The 19,781-nt window shown below is 37.1% G+C and overlaps 1 pseudogene; it reads right to left on the reverse strand.

Moving 5' to 3' along the window:
• Window positions 1–7,337: 7,337 nt before the first annotated feature.
• Window positions 7,338–8,314, reverse strand: LOC129560306 (cilia- and flagella-associated protein 300-like; annotated as a pseudogene).
• Between the last annotated feature and the right edge of the window lie 11,467 nt (window positions 8,315–19,781).

Below are 19,781 nucleotides of genomic sequence, written 5' to 3' on the forward strand. Positions count from 1 at the left end.
ATTATCTGAGTTAAATTCACCCATTCCAGTCCATTTTAACTCACTGATTCCTAGAATGTCTATCTTCACTCTTTCCATCTCCTGTTTGACCACTTCCAATTTGCCTTGATTCATGGACCTAACATTCCAGGTTCCTATGCAATATTGCTCTTTATAGCATCGGACCTTGCTTCTATCACCAGTCACATCCACATCCTGGTATTGGTTTTGCTTTGGCTCCATCCCTTCATTCTTTCTGGAGTTATTTCTCCACTTATCTCCAGTAGCATACTGGGCACCTACCGACCTGGGGAACTCCTCATTCAGTATCCTATCTTTTTGCCTTTTGATACTGTTCATGGGGTTCTCAAGGCAAGTATACTGAAGTGGTTTGCTATTCCCTTCTCCAGTGGACCACATTCTGTCAGACCACATTCTCTCCACCATGACCCGCCCGTCTTGGGTGGCCCCACACAGCATGGCTTAGTTTCATGGAGTTAGACAGGGCTGTGGTCCATGTGATCAGATCGACTAGTTTTCTGTGATTGTGATTTCAGTGTGTCTGACCTCTGATACCCCCTCACAATACCTACTGTCTTATTTGGGTTTCTCTTACCTTGGTCGTGGAATATCTCTTCACAGCTGCTCCAGCAAAGCGCAGCCGCTGCACCTTACCTTGGACAAGGGGTATTTCCTCAAGGCCGCCGCTCCTGACCCTGAATGTGGAGTAGCTCCTCTCGGCCTTCCTGTGCCTGCACAGCCACCGCCTTTTGGACATGAGATAGCTCCTCTCAGCCGCCGGTCCTGACTTCTGGGTTGGGTAGCTCATCTCGGCTTCTGCGCGTGGTCGGTTGTGCAGGCGTCTCGCGTCTACGTGGCCGGAGCCCGTGTCTCGGACAGAAATGTTTTGGACCTAACAGAAGAAGAAGATATTAAGAAGAGGTTGCAAGAATACACAGAAGAAATGTACGAAAAAGATCTTCACGACCAAGATAATCATGGTGGTGTGATCACTCTCCTAGAGCCAGACATCTTGGAATGTGATGTCAAGCGGGCTTTAGAAAGCATCACTACGAACAAAGCTAGTGGAGGTGATGGAATTCCAGTTAAGCTATTTCAAATCCTGAAAGATGATGCTGTGAAAGTGCTGCAATCAGTATGCCAGCAAATTTGGAAAACTCAGCAGTGGCCACAGGATTGGAAAAGGTCAGTCTTCATTCCAATCCCAAAGAAAGGCAATGCCAAAATGTTCAAACTACTGCACAATTGCACTCATCTCACATGCTAGTAAAGTCATGCTCAAAATTCTCCAAGCCAGACTTCAGCAATATGTTCACTGTGACCTTCCAGATGTTCAAGCAGGTTTTAGAAAAAGAAGAGGCACCAGAGATCAAATTGCCAACATCTGCTGGATCATGGAGAAAGCAAGAGAGTTCCAGAAAAACATCTATTTCTGCTTCATTGACTATGCCAAAGCCTTTGACTGTGTGGATCACAATAAACTGTGGAAAATTCTGAAAGAGATGGGAATCCCAGACCACCTGACTTGCCTCTTGAGAAACCTGTATGCAGGTCAGGAAGCAACAGTTAGAACTGTACATGGAACAACAGACTGCTTCCAAATAGGAAAAGGAGTACATCAAGGTTGTATATTGTCACCCTGCTTATTTAACTTATATGCAGAGTACATCATGAGGAACACTGGACCGGAAGAAGCACAAGCTGGAATCAAGATTGCTGGGAGAAATATCAATAACCTCAAATATGCAAATGACATACCCTTATAGTAGAAAGTGAAGAGGAACTCAAAAGCCTCTTGATGAAAGTGAAAGAGAGTGAAAATGTTGGCTTGAAGCTCAACATTCAGAAAACAAAGATCATGGCAAAGAGTCGGACATGACTGAGCAGCTGAACTGAACTGATACATATATCCCCTCCCTCTTGAATTTCCCTCCCACCTCCTGCCCATTCCCACCCCTCTAGGTTATTACAGAGCCCAAGTTTGAGTTCCCTGTGTAAAACAGCAAATTCCCATTGGCTATCTATTTATATATGTTAGTGCCTATGCTTTCATGCCTCTTATGAGTTTGACTCAGAACTAATATACTTTCACTTCTTTCCATATCCCTATGGCCAAAGCAAATCATGACCAAGGCCAGAATTAGTAGTTCAAGGAAATGGGCCCATCCTCTGTCATCGGTAAAGTGATTGAATAATAGAAGTCAATAACATATGCTAACATACAATAGCATTTAATATGTACATATGTTTAGGAATCTATTTTGGAGTATTTATTTACATAGAAAAATAATTGGATAAATAAAGGAACAAATATTATTTTAATTCATCCTTTCATTTTTAAAGAATGGTAAGTTCATTAATATTATAAATAAAATTTAAACATATAAACGGAACAATTAAAGGAAAATATAAATTCAACAACTCCATTGAGAATTTAGAAGCCTCCACTCAGAAAATTTTATTCTTTCTCTGAGTTATCCAATATCCTTATTTTTCTGGTGATTATAGCATTGCTTTACTTTAGAGTTTTAGGACCCATGTATTTGCTCTTAAACAATAGAGCTTATTAATAACCATATTGTTGTTAGATATATCATAGTTATTAACTGTGACCTTTTTTTAATGTTAGACAATTAACAACATAGTGCATTAATTCTCTTGTGACCTGCTGTTTTTATTAAACATGTTGTCTGAAATTTATCCATATTGACATATGTAGTTCGACTCATCCATTTTTATTAGTGCATACTATTTTTAAAAGTAATATAAGTTTTTTCATTATGCTTTATAGGAGCTCTTATATAGGTTATATACCAGTCTTTTACTAACTTTTTCAAATCAAGTATCTTCTTTAATTTGTAGTGTGTTTTAAAGTTGTAACAGTATCATTTAATGAACAGAAGTTCTTCAGTTCAGTTCAGTTCAGTCGCTCAGTAGTGTCCGACTCTCCGCGACTCCATGAATCACAGCACGCCAGTCCTCCCTGTCCATCACCAACTCCTGGAGTTCACTCAAACTCATGTCCACAGAGTCGGTGATGTCATCCAGCCATCTCATTCTCCGTCGTCCCCTTCTCCTCCCGCCCGCAACCTTTCCCAGCATCAGAGTCTTTTCCAGTGAGTCAACTCGTCGCATGACGTGGCCAAAGTATTGCAGTTTCAGCTTTAGCATCAGTCCTTCCAATGAATACCCAGGATTGATCGCCTTTAGAATGTTCTTAGTGCTTCCCAATTTGTCAAAATTTTCCCTTATTGTTAGTGCACATGTGCATATATATATATATATATATGTAACTTGAGTAAATAAACATATATATATGTTTATATATATATAACTTGAGTAAATAAGTTTATATATATATATAACTATATATATAACTATATATATATATATACACAATGAGTAAATAAACATATTTTCCATTATCATCTTTCAACGATTTATCTTTATTTCATCTGAAATTGATCTTATTTCTGGTCATGAGGTAGGTCATGTCCAGTAGCATTTTTTTCTTACAGATGCCTACTTGTTTTTGAATCATTCACTGAGAGATCAGTCCTTTACCCATTGATCTGTATAATCGTGTATTTATCTTATGACTGGGTTGTTTTGGTTTTCTATTTTGTTCCAGTATTCTATTTAATATTTCTATGAATTAATTATAGCTTTTAAACGACTTCATATTTGTTCAGGTTAGTGCTACTAATTTATTTTCATTCAAGAATGAAATGACATTTGTCAGTGTCCACAAAAATCACCTGAAGTGGTTATGACTGGGATTTTATTAATACAACACATTATGGTGAAAATTTTTGTTGTTGTTCAGTCACTAACTTGTGAATGATTCTTTGCATGCCCATGAACTGCAGCATGCCAGGCTTCTCTGCCCTTCATGGTTTCCTTGAGTTTGCTCAAATACATATCCCTTGAGTCTGTGATGCCATCCAACCAACTCATCCTCTGTCAGCCCCTCTTCCTCTTGTCCTCAATCTTTCCCAGCACTGGGAACTTTTTCAGTGAGTCAGCTCTTCACATCAGGTAGCCAAAATTTTAGAGGTTCAGCTTCAGCATCAGTCATTCCAATGAACTGTCAGGGTTGATTTCCTTTAGGATTGACTGGTTTTATCTCTTTGCTGTCCAAGGATCTCTCAAGAGTCTTTTCCAGCACCACAATTTTAAAGCATCTTAAGCCCTCAGCCTTCTTTATGGTCCAACTCTCACATTCATACATGACTACTAGAAAAACCATAGTTTTGACTAGATGGACCTTTGTTGGCAAAATGATGTCTCTGATTTTTAATATGCTGTCTAGGTTTGTCATAGCTTTACTGCCAAGAAGCAAGCATCTTTTAATTTTGTGGCTGTAGTCACCATCTGCTGTGATTTTGGAGCCCAAGAAAATGAAATCTGTCACTCTTTCCACTTTCTCCCCATCTATTTGTCATGAAGTGATGGGACCAGATGCCATGATATTTGTTTTTTGAATGTTGCATTTTAAGCCAGCTTTCTCACTCTCCTCTTTCACCTTCCTCTAGAGGCTCTTTAGTTCCTCTTCACTTTCTGACAGTTGTGTGGTATCATCTAAATATCTGAGGTTGTTGATATTTCTGTGAGCAATCTTGATTCCAGTTTGTGATTCATCCAGCCAGCATTTCTCATGATGCACTCTGCATATAAGTAAAAAAAAGCAGGGTAATAATATACAGCCTTGATGTACTCCCTTCCCAATTTGAACCAATTTGGTAACAATATATAGCCTTGATGTACTCCTTTCCCAATTTGAACCAATTTGTTGAGCCTCTCTATTATTCTTCCAATCTCTTAAAAATATTTTTATTAATCTTTATTGGAATATAGTTGCTTAACAACATTATGTTCGTTTCTACTGTACAGCAAAGTGAATCAGGTATACATATATCCCTTCTTTATTGAATTTCCTTCTCATTTAGTTGCCCACAGAGCATCAGGTGAGTTCTGTGCTATACAGTAGATGCTTCCATTTTACCATTCTTGAACATGGTATATCTCTTCGTTTACTTATTCCTTCTTAATTTTTTACTTACTCATAATTTATATTCTGTAATTATGTAATTAGTGATTTTATTCACATATCATATTTGTATGCTACTATAAATAGAATGTAGCATACTTTCATTTTATAGTAGATTTTTAAAATATAAAGATTGTCATTTTCATTATTTTCCTTGTGGAGCATAGAACTTGATTAATCATAATCTTTGTTGCAAATTTATTTTCAGTTTAATCTATTTTTCGGTCTTGATTCTTTTTTGTTCATTTATTTTTAACTTTTGAAATAGTGTAGTTTATACCCATGATCAATGAAGCAATTGTCAGTTTTCTTGTATATAACTAATAAGCATTCCGATATACCAAAATATTCTTGCCTGGAGAATCCCATGGACAGAGGAGCCTGGCGGGCTATAGTCCATGGGGTCGCAAAGAGTTGGACAGGGCTGAGCGACTAACACATACACACAAACCAAAATATTTACCTCATTTTAAACTAGTTCTTCCCATTTGTATGTCAGATCTTCCTGCTTGGATCATTTTCCTTCTGCCTAAAGTACACCTGTAGAACTTCTCTGTTAACGTCAGCTGGTTGTAGTCTTTCGTATTTTGTTTTCCCTAAAATTGTCTTTATTTTACACTTGTTCTTGAAATATATATTAATTGAATTCAGGATTCCAGATTGACACTTAACGTCATTAGTGCTTTGAAGATACTACCTACAGGATAGAGACGCAGAGTGCATTTACTCCTGGGTCAACCTCACATAGAAGATGATCCCTATATTGTGGAAGTCCCAACTTCCTGTAACTAGAGTATTGTCTAAATATTGTGTTCTGCAAACCAAAGTTGAAAACTCAGTGTTAGCAAGGTTCCCATCACTATCAGAGCAATAGTAACTTTAGTGTTCTTCTGACTTCCACGCTCACTACTGTCCTTTCTTCCTTGTGTTTCAGTTTTCACTTACTCTCAAGCCAGCTCTTTTATACGTAAGCCAAAATTGCATAAAATATTTCATATTATTTTTTTCAGTGGTCGATATCTTAAATATCTAACCAGGCACATTACTAGAAACACAATTGTCTGACACTTTGCAGATTGCAAACATGAAAAATTATTTCATTATTTAATATTTTAAATATTTTTGTTGCCAATTTAAATGTTTATTTACATATTTGTAAATATATGTTCTTAAACATTATCTCTGGGTTTCATTTACTCCTTGAAATATAAGATGGAAGAATCTATCTGGAATTCTTTCCTTGACTCATAACTGAAACAGTTTAATTTTTGCTTGCAAGTCATAAACTCGACCCTGGGCTTAAGCTTACACCAAAAGACCAATTAAGCACATCTTACACATCTTACACTTTTGCACTTAATTTCTGCTTATTTATATCTGCACCTGATTTTTTTTCATAATTATTATAGCTGGGTTTTATTCTAGATTCAAAGATGCTTTTCCAATGCTGTTGTTGTGGGAAGTGGATTCCTGTCTATTCTGTCTTAGTTTTTCTAATTTAACCAGTACTCTAATGATAATTCCCTGTGGACTGTAACTGGTATCCTTCCACCTGGATCCTAGCCATGATTTCTAGATTTCTAGGACTCTTCTACTAGTGGCCTCCTATCTGCCCCTCACCTACCTGGCTCTCAGCCTGGAAGCAGGTATTTCCCCAGTCTCTTCATGAGCAACGAATTCTGCATCAAAAAGATTATTCAGAACATATTTCCAGCATTGTATATCCAAATTATATAGGAGAACCTGTGACATTCTCATACTAATGAAGAATCAGAGCAATCTAAGAGAACTAATGAAGAAAAGATAGTTTTTTTTTTTTTTTTATGCTCAGAACACTATATTTTTTATTGAGAATTTTAAGTGGGACAAATGAAACAAAGGAATTGTTATGCTTTTCACAGTTCCAGAAACATAAATCTTCATGCAATGAAGAAACATAATTAAATGAAACTTAAATTTTAAAAGCTAACGATTCACATTAATGATTCATGGTTAGACATGTTTAGTTTTCTCTCACAATTTCAATCCAGAATTAATTGGCTTCTAAAATATAATGCACGGAATATTGAAGACTCACTTGAAACTTAATGTAACAAATATGAAGAAGATTTTTAGTTCTTTATGACTTCCTGTAAAAATTCCATAACTGTATAGGTGTAGATTATGTTAGGGATAAAATTTGGTTCTTGTGTCTACAAAAATTTAAAGAAAGGCATCTTGGTATTTGTTTTTTTCTGCTCTACGAGGTTCTTTACATTTTACGTGAATTAACCAGCGGAGTAAATGTTTATCTGTAAATCAGTGTTAAAATAAAAAATTGGTAAAGAAAAAACAGTAAGTATAGATAACCTGAAAAAATATTAAGACACATCCCCCACGCCGTAACAGTGGTATGAAACGTGAACATGACGCTTGATAGGATCCACAATAAAGTAAGAAAATGTCTGTTCATGACTCTTTGTTGAAGGGTAGCACACACCAATAGAATCCGAGGAAACCAGACTTGAAAGAGACACATGCACTACAACGTTCACTGCATCACTGTTTATAATAGCCAGGACATGGAAGCAACCCCGATGTCCATATATGCTGTAACTTTAAAAATTGAAGAGGTAATTTGTATTTTCTTGGTTTGAGGATTCTTCCGAACACTCACTAGATCTTTATAGATAAGCTTTGTTGTTTCCAGATATGGATTAATTACATCTTCATATTGACAAAGGGCTCCACCAAGGCAAAGATGTTTGAAAAGACAAAACAGGAACTCTTCTCTATCTGGTTGGCTGAATACTTCATATTTTTCTGAGTCTTCCAGTAGCAAAACTTTTCATAATTCATCAGAAATAAGGAAGGGATCACAAAAAGAATCTAGACATTTAACAATATATCCATTGTCTCGTACAATAGCTTCATCATATAACCGATTAAAAAATGACATTGAAAGCTGTGTGCAAGGAACGTTTATAGCTTCAACTTTTTTCACTTCAGTTCCTAATGTAATCCACTCTCCAGAAGATTCTGAAAGTAACTTCAAATTGGAAATAACATTTGGATCTTTGAAAAAGTCCATAATGAAATCATCCCTGCGATAAGTCTGAAACGTCTGGTCAAACCCGAACGCCTGCGCCTCGATTCTACCCAGCATAGACCACTGGCGGAGCCGGCTGGTAGTCTGTGGGGTGCTCAGAGACTGGAAGGTTTTCTGAGGCAGGAATCTGAAACTGTAGACTCCCAAATCGCCCGGCTCCCCAGCCGCCATCTTGGTCCTCAAAAGATAGTTTTAAATTAAAGGAGTATATGAGAACTAGGGAGAAAAGGGAATTTGTGTGAAATTCACAGGGACTATTGCATTTATTATGGGCTAGATTTTGAACTTATTATCTTAGTTATACCCCTTTATGGAGATAAGTTTCAAAATAGGTCATTTACTTAATTAGTTCTGAACTTTTCAAAACTTAAAATTCTCAAAATTGTTAAAATACACTTTAAATCAGGAAGAAAGAAATTATTTACTCAAACACTAATTCATACTTTAGAACATTACCCTGTAAATTTTTATTTTTTTTTCAAAGAAAGACACAGATCTCCTCAAGAGATACAACTAGCACCATTGGAATCTTATCTTAGAGGACTGTTGAAAACTGCTCCTGATGATTAATTGTACATGATTGCTGCAAAATTTATGTTTCATGCTTTCATTCTAGACATTTGAATAAATTTTGCTTGGCCATTTTGAGCAGCAGTTAACCACTCAAATGGAGAGGCTTACCTATTTTTATATTAGTGTATTCAGCAAGAGCAATTTTGAAGTCAACAGTAAAAAAATACAACATTAGATTATCTATACAGTTCAGTGGCACAAGTATAAAGATATTTTCCAATGTAATTTCTATCAATGATTAGAAGTTTTAGTAAATTTTATTTTAAAATTCAATTCTGTGGTATTCAAGTATAATTTTTGAGTAAAGCAAACATTACTCTTGATTTCCCATTTTATCTCTATTCCTTACATTCAATTCCACAATCAAGGTGGGATCTAACTCCAAAATATACAATGAATAATCTCTGTTTTTCCATCTTCAATCTCTTCAGCCTATTCTAAACCAGGATAAAATCTCACAAGACTATTGTATTTTCCTAATGGTCCTCCTTCCTCCGTTTTTGTCCATGCTAATGACATACCATCCCCATGCTAACAACATGCCATCCCCTTTTCCACACGGCAGCAGTGAGGGTACTTTTTTTTTTTTTAACATAAACCCCATCATAAAAATACACCTATTTACAAGTCCACCATGGGTTCCATTGTGCTTTATATAAAAATCCAAAATTCACATGGTTTCTAATAGCTTAGATCTTGTTTAACCCCTTTCCTTTTTAAAATTATTCTACCACTTTCTTCCTAGTTTATAATTTTGTAGTCACAATGACTATTTTATTTCCCTTTTTAGAAAAGGTTTTCTCAAAGTCTTTGAAATGGCTGATTGCTGTTCTCCCTCCCAAGGACACTCCGCTTTGAATATGTCTTTGACCCCTGTATTTTTTTGTCTCAGTTCAGATAACAAACTTCAGTGAGGCTTTCCTTTCTAATGCTATTGTCCTCTCCATTTTCATCTGTCACTTTCCACAAAATTATTATATTTAAAATATGAAACGATCATCTTTATACACTTAAACTTATTTATGCTCTGTATCTTTTACTGATTTTTTTTTCCTGTTATGAGATCAGGGCTTTTATCTGTCTGCTCTATCTCCCACAACTAGAAAGAAGCCTGATACACAGTAGGTAGCATTATTACATAAATTAATGAACAGTGTAATATAAATTACCAACACATTCATTCAAAACAAAACTGTAAGGTATGGATATTTAGTAATCCAGAAGAATGAGTTAAGAACTTGCCTCAGATCAAACGATCACTAAGAAGGAAATAAGGATGATTCTTTTGACTCCTAGTCAGTGTTCTTCTGAATGTAGCACAATAATGCAACAGTTATCAGAGCAGAAATTATTTAATTAAAAGAGGAATGAGATATATATTGCTACTTTCAGTTTAGTTACTATCAAAAAAATGCCATTCACTTCCAAAACTAATATATTTTTTCACAAATGTTATTATTTCTGTTATTATTTTTCTAGTAAATGAAATATACATAGCCTACCACTTCATATACTTGCCTTGAGAACCCCATGAACAGTATCAAAGGGCAAAATGATAGGATACTGAATGAGGAATTTCCCAAGTCGGTAGGTGCCCAGTATGCTACTGGAGATCAGTGGAGATGTAACTCTAGAAGGAATAAAGGGATGGAACAAAAGCAAAACCAATACCCAGTTGTGGATGTGACCAATGATAGGAGCAAGGTCTGGTGCTGTAAAGAGCAATATTGCATAGGAAGCTGGAATGTTAGGTCCATGAATCAAGGCAAATTGGAAGTGGTCAAACAGGAGATGGCAAGAGTGAACATAGACATTCTAGGAATCAGTGAATTAAAATGGACTGGAATGGGTGAATTTAACTCAGATGACCATTATATCTACTACTGTGGGCAGGAAAGCCTTAGAAGAAATGGAGTACCATCATGGTCAACAAAAGAGTCCGAAATGCAGTACTTGGATGCAATCTTAAAAATGACAGGATGATTTCTGTTCATTTCCAAGGCAAACCATTCAATATTACAGTAATCCAGGCCTATGCCCCAACCAGTAACGCTGAAGAAGCCGAAGTTGAACTGTTCTATGAAGACCTACAAACCTTTTAGAAGTAACACCCAAAAAAGATGTCCTTTCATTATAGCGGACTTGAATGCAAAAGTAGGAAGTCAAGAAACGCCTGGAGTAACAGGCAAATTTGGCCTTGGAGCACGGAATGAAACAGGGCAAAGGCTAATAGAGTTTTGTCAAGAGAACGCACTGGTCATAGCAAACACCCTCTTCCAACAACACAAGAGAAGACTCTACACATGGACATCACCAGATGGTCAACACCGAAATCAGATTGATTCTATTCTTTGCAGCCAAAGATGGAGAAGTTGTATGCAGTTAGCGAAAACAAGACCAGGAGCTGACTGTGGCTTAGATCATGAACTCCTTATTGCCAAATTCAGACTTAAATTGAAGAAAGTAGGGAAAACCACTAGACCATTCAGATATGACCTAAATCAAATCCCTTATGATTATACAGTGGAAGTGAGGAATAGATTTAAGGGACTAGATCTGATAGATAGAGTGCCTGATGATCTCTCGACGGAGGTTCCTGACATTGTACAGGAGACAGGGACCAAGGCCATCTCCATGGAAAAGAAATGCAAAAAAGCAAAATGGCTGTCTGAGGAGGCCTTACAAATAACTGTGAAAAGAAGAGAAGCAAAAAGCAAAGGAGAAAAGGAAAGATATAAGCATCTGAATGCAGAGATCCAAAGAATAGCAAGGAGAGATAAGAAAGCCTTCCTCAGCAATCAATGCAAAGAAATAGAGGAAAACAACAGAATAGGAAAAACAAGAAATCTCTTCAAGAAAATTAGAGATGCCAAGGGAACATTTCATGCAAAGATGGGCTCGATAAAGGACAGAAATTGTATGGACCTAACAGAAGCAGAAGATATTAAGAAGAGGTGGCAAGAATACACAGAAGAACTGTACAAAAAAGATCTTCACAACCAAGATAGTCACGATAACGCGATCACTGACCTAGAGCCAGACATCTTGGAATGTGAAGTCAAGTGGGCCTTAGAAAGATCATCACGAACAAAGCTAGTGGAGGTGATGGAATTCCAGTTGAGCTATTTCAAATCTTGAAAGATGATGCTGTGAAAGTGCTGCACTCAATATGCCATCAGATTTGGAAAACTCAGCAGTGGCCACAGGACTGGAAGAGGTCAGTCTTCATTCTAATCCCAAAGAAAGGCAATGCCAAAGAATGCTCAAATACCGCACAATTGCACTCATCTCACATGCTCGTAAAGTCATGCTTCAAATTCTCCAAGCTAGGCTTCAGCAATATGTGAACTGTGAACTCCCAGATGATCAAGCAGTTTTTAGAAAAGGCAGAGGCACCAGAGATCAAATTGCCAACATCCACTGGATCATGGAGAAAGCAAGAGAGTTCCAGAAGAGCATCTATTTCTGCTTCATTGACTATGCCAAAGTCTTTGACAGTGTGGATCACAGTAAACTGTGGAAAATACTGAGAGAGATGGGAATCCCAGACCACCTGACCTACCTCTTGAGAAACCTGTATGCAGGTCCCGAAGCAACAGTCAGAACTGTACATGGAACAACAGACTGGTTCCAAATAGGAAAAGGAGTGCATCAAGGCTGTACAGCAGAGACATTACTTTGCCAACCAAGGTCCGTCTAGTCAAGGCTATGGTTTTTCCCGTGGTCATGTATGGATGTGAGAGTTGGACTGTGAAGAAACCTGATCGCCGAAGAATTGATGCTTTTGAACTGTGGTGCTGGAGAAGACTCTTGAGAGTCCCTTGGACTGCAAGGAGATCCAAACAGTCCATTCTAGAGGAGATCAATCCTGGTTGTTCATTGGAAGGACTTATGCTTATGAAACTCCAATACTTTGGCCACCTCGTGCGATGAGTTGACTCACTGGAAAAGACTCTGATGCTGGGAGCGATTGGGGGTAGGAGGAGACGGGGACGATGGAGACTGAGGTGGCTGGATGGCATCACCGACTCAATGAACATGAGTTTGAGTGAACTCCGGGAGTTGATGATGGACAGGGAGGCCTGGCGTGCTGTGCTTCATGGGGTCGCTGAGTCGGACACGACTGAGCAACTGAACTGAACTGAACTAAACTGAAGGCTGTATTCTGTCACCTTGTTTATTTAACTTCTATGCATAGTACATCATGAGGAACTCTGGACTGGAAGAAACACAAGCTGGAATCAAGATTGCTGGGAGAAATATCAATAATCTCAGGTATGCAGATGACACTACCCTTATGGCAGAAAGTGAAGAGGAACTCAAAAGCCTCTTGATGAAAGTGAAAGAGGAGAGTGAAAAGGTTGGCTTGAAGCTCAACATTCAGAAAACAAAGATCATGGCATCTGGTCCCATCACTTCATGGGAAATAGATGGAAAAACAGTGGAAACAATGTCAGACTTTATTTTTGGGGGCTCCAAAATCACTGCAGATGCTGATTGCAGCCATGAAATTAAAAGACGCTTACTCCTTGGAAGGAAAGTTATGACCAAACTTGATAATATATTAAAAAGTAGAGACATTACTTTGCCAACAAAGGTACATCTAGTCAAGGCTATGGTTTTTCCCGTGGTCATGTATGGATGTGAGAGTTGAACTGTGAAGAAAGCTGATCGCCAAAGAATTGATGCTTTTGAACTGTGGTGTTGGAGAAAACTCTTGAGAGTCCCTTGTACCGCAAGGAGATCCAACCAGTCCATTCTAAGGGAGATCGATCCTGGGTGTTCATTTGAAGGACTGATGCTAAAGCTGAAACTGCAATACTTTGCCACCTTGTGCGACGAGTTGACTCATTGGAAAAGACTCTGATGCTGGGAAAGGTTGGGGTCGGGAGGAGAAGGGGACGACTGAGAATGAGATGGCTGGATGGCATCACCAACTCTGTGGACATGAGTTTGAGTGAACTCCGGGAGTTGGTGATGGACAGGGAGGCCTGGCATGATGTGATTCATGGGGTCACGGAGAGTCAGACATGACTGAACGACTGAACTGAACTGAACTGAACCTTACTGAAAGTAATGTCAGCCATAACAAAGTAGATTATACTGGATAAATTTCTTAAAGAAAGAACAAAATACACGTAGGAAATATTTGAAGGCAATAGAGAGCAACCACCACAGGCAGAATGGGGCAGGCTACAATATCTTATAGAAGAGGTGAGCTCCACATTAATTTGTTTTTCTCCCTGAGGCAAGATATGGATAGTCAGTGAAGGGAAACAGTTATTTAGGAAAAAAAAAAAAAATACAGTAGCCTTACTAAACTAAGGAGAAAGATATTAGAGTTCAGGTTTGCCAGACAATCTGAGATTTGAGGAGTAACATCAGAGGGAAGAGGGGAATTCACAAACATAGAGCCTTAAATTGGGTTGGTAAATTCCACTCTAGGATTTTATTGATTTATGAAGTACAAATGTGCGGGACTAAACTGGTAGAAACCTAGTGAAGAGGCTTGAGAAGTTAAAGGGCTGAGTAGAAATCTTAGCAGCTGCATGATGACAGAGGTTGAGTTCAAACAGTGCCAAGATGGAGGATTGTAAATATTCCCATTTTGTCAGTTGAAACCCAGGAATTGCCACATCTTAGAAGTAGTTGCCAAGACCTTGAAGGAAGGGTTAAGATTAATACTATATCCTTTGAAATGCGTAAAGTCTTTGGCTGAAAGAAATGAACTAATTATGTTCTTACTGCGTGGCAGAAGAAAAATTAATCCTCCATGGAAGAAGATAGTGTCTTCTGGAACCTTAACCAAATTTCAGATACAATATGCTTTATTCAATTTAAAATTATGTGGCAAACCAAAAGAAGATCCAAATGACTAACAAGAAAAAAAAATAGAGATAAAACCAAAGAGGATTTAGATATGGAAGTTTTACCAGAGATAATATAATAACTTGTTTGCATACTCAGGAAAACAGAAGCAAACATGGAAAATTACAGGAGAAACTAAAATTGATGGAATTCAAGTCAATGGGGTATTCTAGAAATGAAAATAGCAATTCAGTAAACGAACCTGATATTCAGTTCAGTTCAGTTAAGTTCAGTTGCTCAGTCGTGTCCGACTCGCTGAAACCCCATGAATCACAGCACGCCAGGCCCCCCTGTCCATCACCAACTCCCGGAGTTCACTCAAACTCATGTCCATCGAGTCGGTGATGCCATCCAGCCATCTCATTCTCTGTCGTCCCCTTCTCCTCCTGCCCCCAATCCTTCCCAGCATCAGAGTCTTTTCCAGTGAGTCAACTTGTCGCATGAGGTGGCCAAAGTATTGATCTCATCTAGAATGGACTGGTTGGATCTCCTTGCAGTACAAGGGACTCTCAAGAGTCTTCTCCAGCACCACAGTTCAAAAGCATCAATTCTTGGGCGATCAGCTTTCTTCACAGTCCAACTCTCACATCCATACATGACCACAGGAAAAACCATAGCCTTGACTAGACGTACCTTTGTTGGCAAAGTAATGTCTCTGCTTTTTAATATACTATCTAGATTGGTCATAACTTTCCTTCCAAGGAGTCAGCGTCTTTCAATTTCATGACTGCAATCAGCATCCACAGTGATTTTGGACCCCCAAAAAATAAAGTCTGACACTGTTCCCATAGTTTTCCCATCTATTTCCCATGAAGTGATATTATATTTGAAACACAGTCACAAGGAAAGGGGGGAAATTAGTGAAGTAGAAAACAGATCAGGTTGGAGTAGCCAGACTTGTTTGAATTATTGAAATATAAAAATGATACAGAGGTATATTGTGTTTTAGTGATTTTTCCACTTATTCCAGGAGTTTTGAGGATTTCAGCAGGATGGAGGAATGACAGAAGAAAGGTAGAGGTTTTAGAGTCCTCGGGTATCTAGGGCACACAGGAGAGCTTCTGGGCAGGAACTAGGAAAGCTACTGGTTTAAGTGACTGAAGACATCTCTGAAATTAATTCTGACACCTGGTTTCTTTAACTTTCAAACCCTACTATGTGTCCAAGCAGCTTTACCTTTTCTAATATGTAAAATGGGAAAATAATCCTATTTCCCAAAGTGGCAGTGAGAACTAAAAGAAATGTTTTACATTTCATTTATTGTATTGTACTGTATCCCAACCCCCTAGGTCAATTCCTGGCACATAGTAAGAGTTCAACAAATTCATGTTTGTCTTGTTTTGGTTTCCTGTCTTCCCTCCAAGGTAACAATTCTAGTCTGGGGACAACTGGTTTCCCGGTGGTGAAATAAATGTGCTCATAAACTCATTTTTTTTCAAACAAAGTTAATTTTATTTCCCAGTAAAAAGCTTTCCCCTGCTTTATGTAAAGTACTTTCCAGTGGCCACCCACTTTTCCATCTTTTGTACTTCCTACATAAGCTAATTAAGTTAATGAATAAGCCATTCATTTGAGGCCAGCTAACTGATTATTTTAGAAATAATATCATGAAAAATCCTGTAGTATTAGCTAAACACATTCACAATTCACATTCAAAACTGATTAGTGTATTTGTTCTGCCTATCTGAGCAAGCAAACACAAAACCAATTCTGAAATTGCTCAGATGCAAGGGAAAATTAAACATTATTGGAAAAAAGTGTCAATATTCCTATCAAGTGTTTTGGTTTGAGACAGAGTCAGTCAAATGCACATGCATAAAATCACTTGTGTAAAACTCACAGATATTTATGTTTAATGAAAAAAGGATGCTCAAGATTTACATATAGAAAAAGACAAAATGAAACAAAATATAAAATGCATATCAATGTTCCATATTTTAAGGCATTGAAGGAAATAAATGAATACTTCCAGTGACTTATGTTCAGTAGTGCTAAATTTCTCATTATAAATATCTCAAGGGTTTGTTATTGCCATAATTTCTAGAAAATAAATTTGGTACTATTAGTATAATCTAAGCTACTTTATAAACTAGTGCTGACCTTCAAATTAATCTTCCCCCTTTCTACTTACACACCATCCTCTACCTTGAACCTCCTATATCTCCTATATTCAAATGGAATATTATTTCCTCTATGAAAACTTTCTTTTTTCTCTTGTGAAGTCTTCTCTGATTACCTTCTGTCTATATCTTCTTCCTTCAGATTCTTAATGTAGTCATGGTGTTTTTTTTTTCTTTTGTCATTGCATTTATATGAGAAGAGACAGCTGCCTTCCAGGATAGCCATATTTTAAGATCTTTATATTTCCCCTAGTGTACAAATAAAATATGTTTTGAGTAGAATCAAGTTATTTTTTCCTCTAAATCAGAATTTTGTTGAAATCATAGTTTTCTTTGTCTACCTTCATTTTATGAAAGTTTGTCATTTCATCATCCAAGTTTACCTTTTACCCAGTGAATATTTTCAAACATAAAATATATTTATACTTCTCCATGAGAATTTATGAGTATATAAAGTCAAGAAGAGAATAATAGAGACAAGTGAAGTATTAATATCTGCGGTTAGGCTCATTCTTTGGTCCAGTGAGTTGTTCCAACAAATAAGCTTGCAATTCAAATGCAGACTTCATTAATCATATAAATTGCTCTAGGTTGTAAGCCAATAGGTTTGCTTGTGATTACTGGACATAGTAAATATTAAATTTGTCAGTCCCACAATTCTACTTTACTTTTCTTACTCTAGAAAATTTGCCTTACTCATCTCTCTATGGAGAAGGCAATGGCAACCACTCCAGTACTCTTGCCTGGAAAATCCCATGGCGGGAGGAGCCTGGTAGGCTGTGGTCCATGGGGTCGCTAAGAGTTGGACACGACTGAGCGACTTCACTTTCACTTTCCACTTTCATGCACTGGAGAAGGAAATGGTAACCCACTCCAGTGTTCTTGCCTGGAGAATCCCAGGGAAGGCAGAGCCTGATGGGCTGACGTCTATGGGGTTGCACAGAGTCGGACACAACTGAAGCAACTTAGCAGCAGCAGCAGCATCTCTCTATTTTTTCAGCTTCTACATAGTAAAGACTTATCTGAGAAGCCATACCGTTTGCTATCCTAAACTCTAACCCATTAAAATGTATGATTGACCCAAATACTTATAAATAGCATTGTATCTATTTTAATTGGCTTTAGATTGCATTGAATAAAGTGATCAAAACCTAGGTGTACAACTCAATAAAATATTAACACCCCTGTAAACTACCTTCCAGATGGACATATAGATCTTTCCCAACACTCCATTATCCCCGTCTTCTAATCACACATATATTCTACTTGTTGATTATGTCCTGTCTCTTTTGATATTCTTTCCTCTGTGTTTCTGCCTACACATTTTCAATTGTTCAGCTTTTGTGTTTACTTATTTTCATCCTCTTTGTTTAGTCTGCTGTTAATTACATCCAATGAGTTCTTAATTTTAGATACTGTACTATTTAACAGGACTATTATTTTACTCTTTCTGGTAGATGTTAATCACCTGTTGAAATTCTCTATAATTTTAACTTGTTTATTCACATTTTCTTAATTTCTCTATATTTAGTATCTTCCTTCTATCACCTGTTCTCTACTAGAATTTTATTGTTTCATCTTGTACATAGACAACTCAGAGGTCAGCCAAGTATCTGAAGTCAATATTTACACAAAATCTTGGTGCTTCTTATCTGCTGCTGCTGCTAAGTCACTTCAGTCGTATCCGACTCTGTGTGACCCCATAGACGGAAGCCCACCAGGCTCCCCCATCCCTGGGATTCTCCAGGCAAGAACACTGGAGTGGGTTGCCATTTCCTTCTCCAATGTGTGAAAGCGAAAAGTGAAAGTGAAGTCGCTCAGTGGTGTCCGACCCCTAGCGACCCCATGGACTGCAGCCTACCAGGCTCCTCCATCCATGGGATTTTCCAGGCAAGAGTACTGGAGTGGCTTGCCATTGCCTTCTCCGTATCTGCATCTACTTTTACTTTAATATCATTCCTAAAATGTCTCAGTCTTTATTCTTTCCCAGTGAAGCTGGCACTCCTGCTTGGGCTCTGCAGCCCTCTGCTACAGTTGGGAAAATTCTGTGGAGGGGGGCTGAGGTGAATGTAAGGTTCCTATCACACGTTCACCTTCTCTCTAGTGTGACAGCTTCCTGTTGGTTGGTATCTAACACCTGAAATATTTTTATAGATTTTGTATTTCTTTAGTACATTAGTTTTGGTCAGTTTTTATTTAAATGAAATCATTCATCATGGATATTTATGTTTGCCTTCACTCTATCATATATTGTTTGTCAGATTGGTTTATTCATCCCACATTATGAATACACCACAATTATTCTCAGAGTTGGTGTTGCCAGGTTATTTTTTTCTAATTTTATCCCTCTGGTATGCTTTAATTTGCATTTTGCCCTTTACTTTGTATTTTTCCTAAATATTAATGAGGTTGACATCTTTGAATTTGTTTAGTAACTAGCTTACTTTATTTCTGAAATTCTTATTAATATCTCTTGTTCACTTTCTATTATATTGTCTTGGTCTTATAGATTTATAAAAGCTCTTCAGATATCCTGAAATCTTTGCACTTTTGTGTTTTACAGATATCTTTTCAGACTCTACAATAAGGTCTTTTAATGAATATAAATTCTTAATTTTTATGTAGTCCATTTCATCAATGTTTTTATGAATGGTTAGTCTTTTTGTATCCTATATAAAAAAAAGTTTCTTTACCTCAAAGTGATCAAAGTATTCTCTGATATAATCTTGTATAATGTTTAGTGTTCTTCATATAGAATTATATTCACAGTTTATCTACAATAAATTTAAAGTCACATCTTTGTAATATAACATTGGTCTCTTTTTTAAGAAAAGCTATTGTTTCAGTCCATATTTATCTTCACTTTGATTAGAAAAGTTTTATAAAATATCTTGACAAAGGGTAGGAAAAAGCTTGCCTTTTTCATATAAAATTTTCTTAGAAGTTCATATTTTATTGAATGTATAATACATTCATATAATATCTATAAATATATGTAAGGTATATCTTTTTCATTTTGATGTAAAAGATTACATACTCATTATATACTCATCTGTGCAACATGTGTGAAAATTTTATTTTT

Source organism: Moschus berezovskii, chromosome 16 (assembly GCF_049115385.1).
Source record: "Moschus berezovskii isolate FMDL1 chromosome 16, NW_MosBer_1.0, whole genome shotgun sequence".
NCBI lineage: Eukaryota > Metazoa > Chordata > Mammalia > Artiodactyla > Moschidae > Moschus > Moschus berezovskii.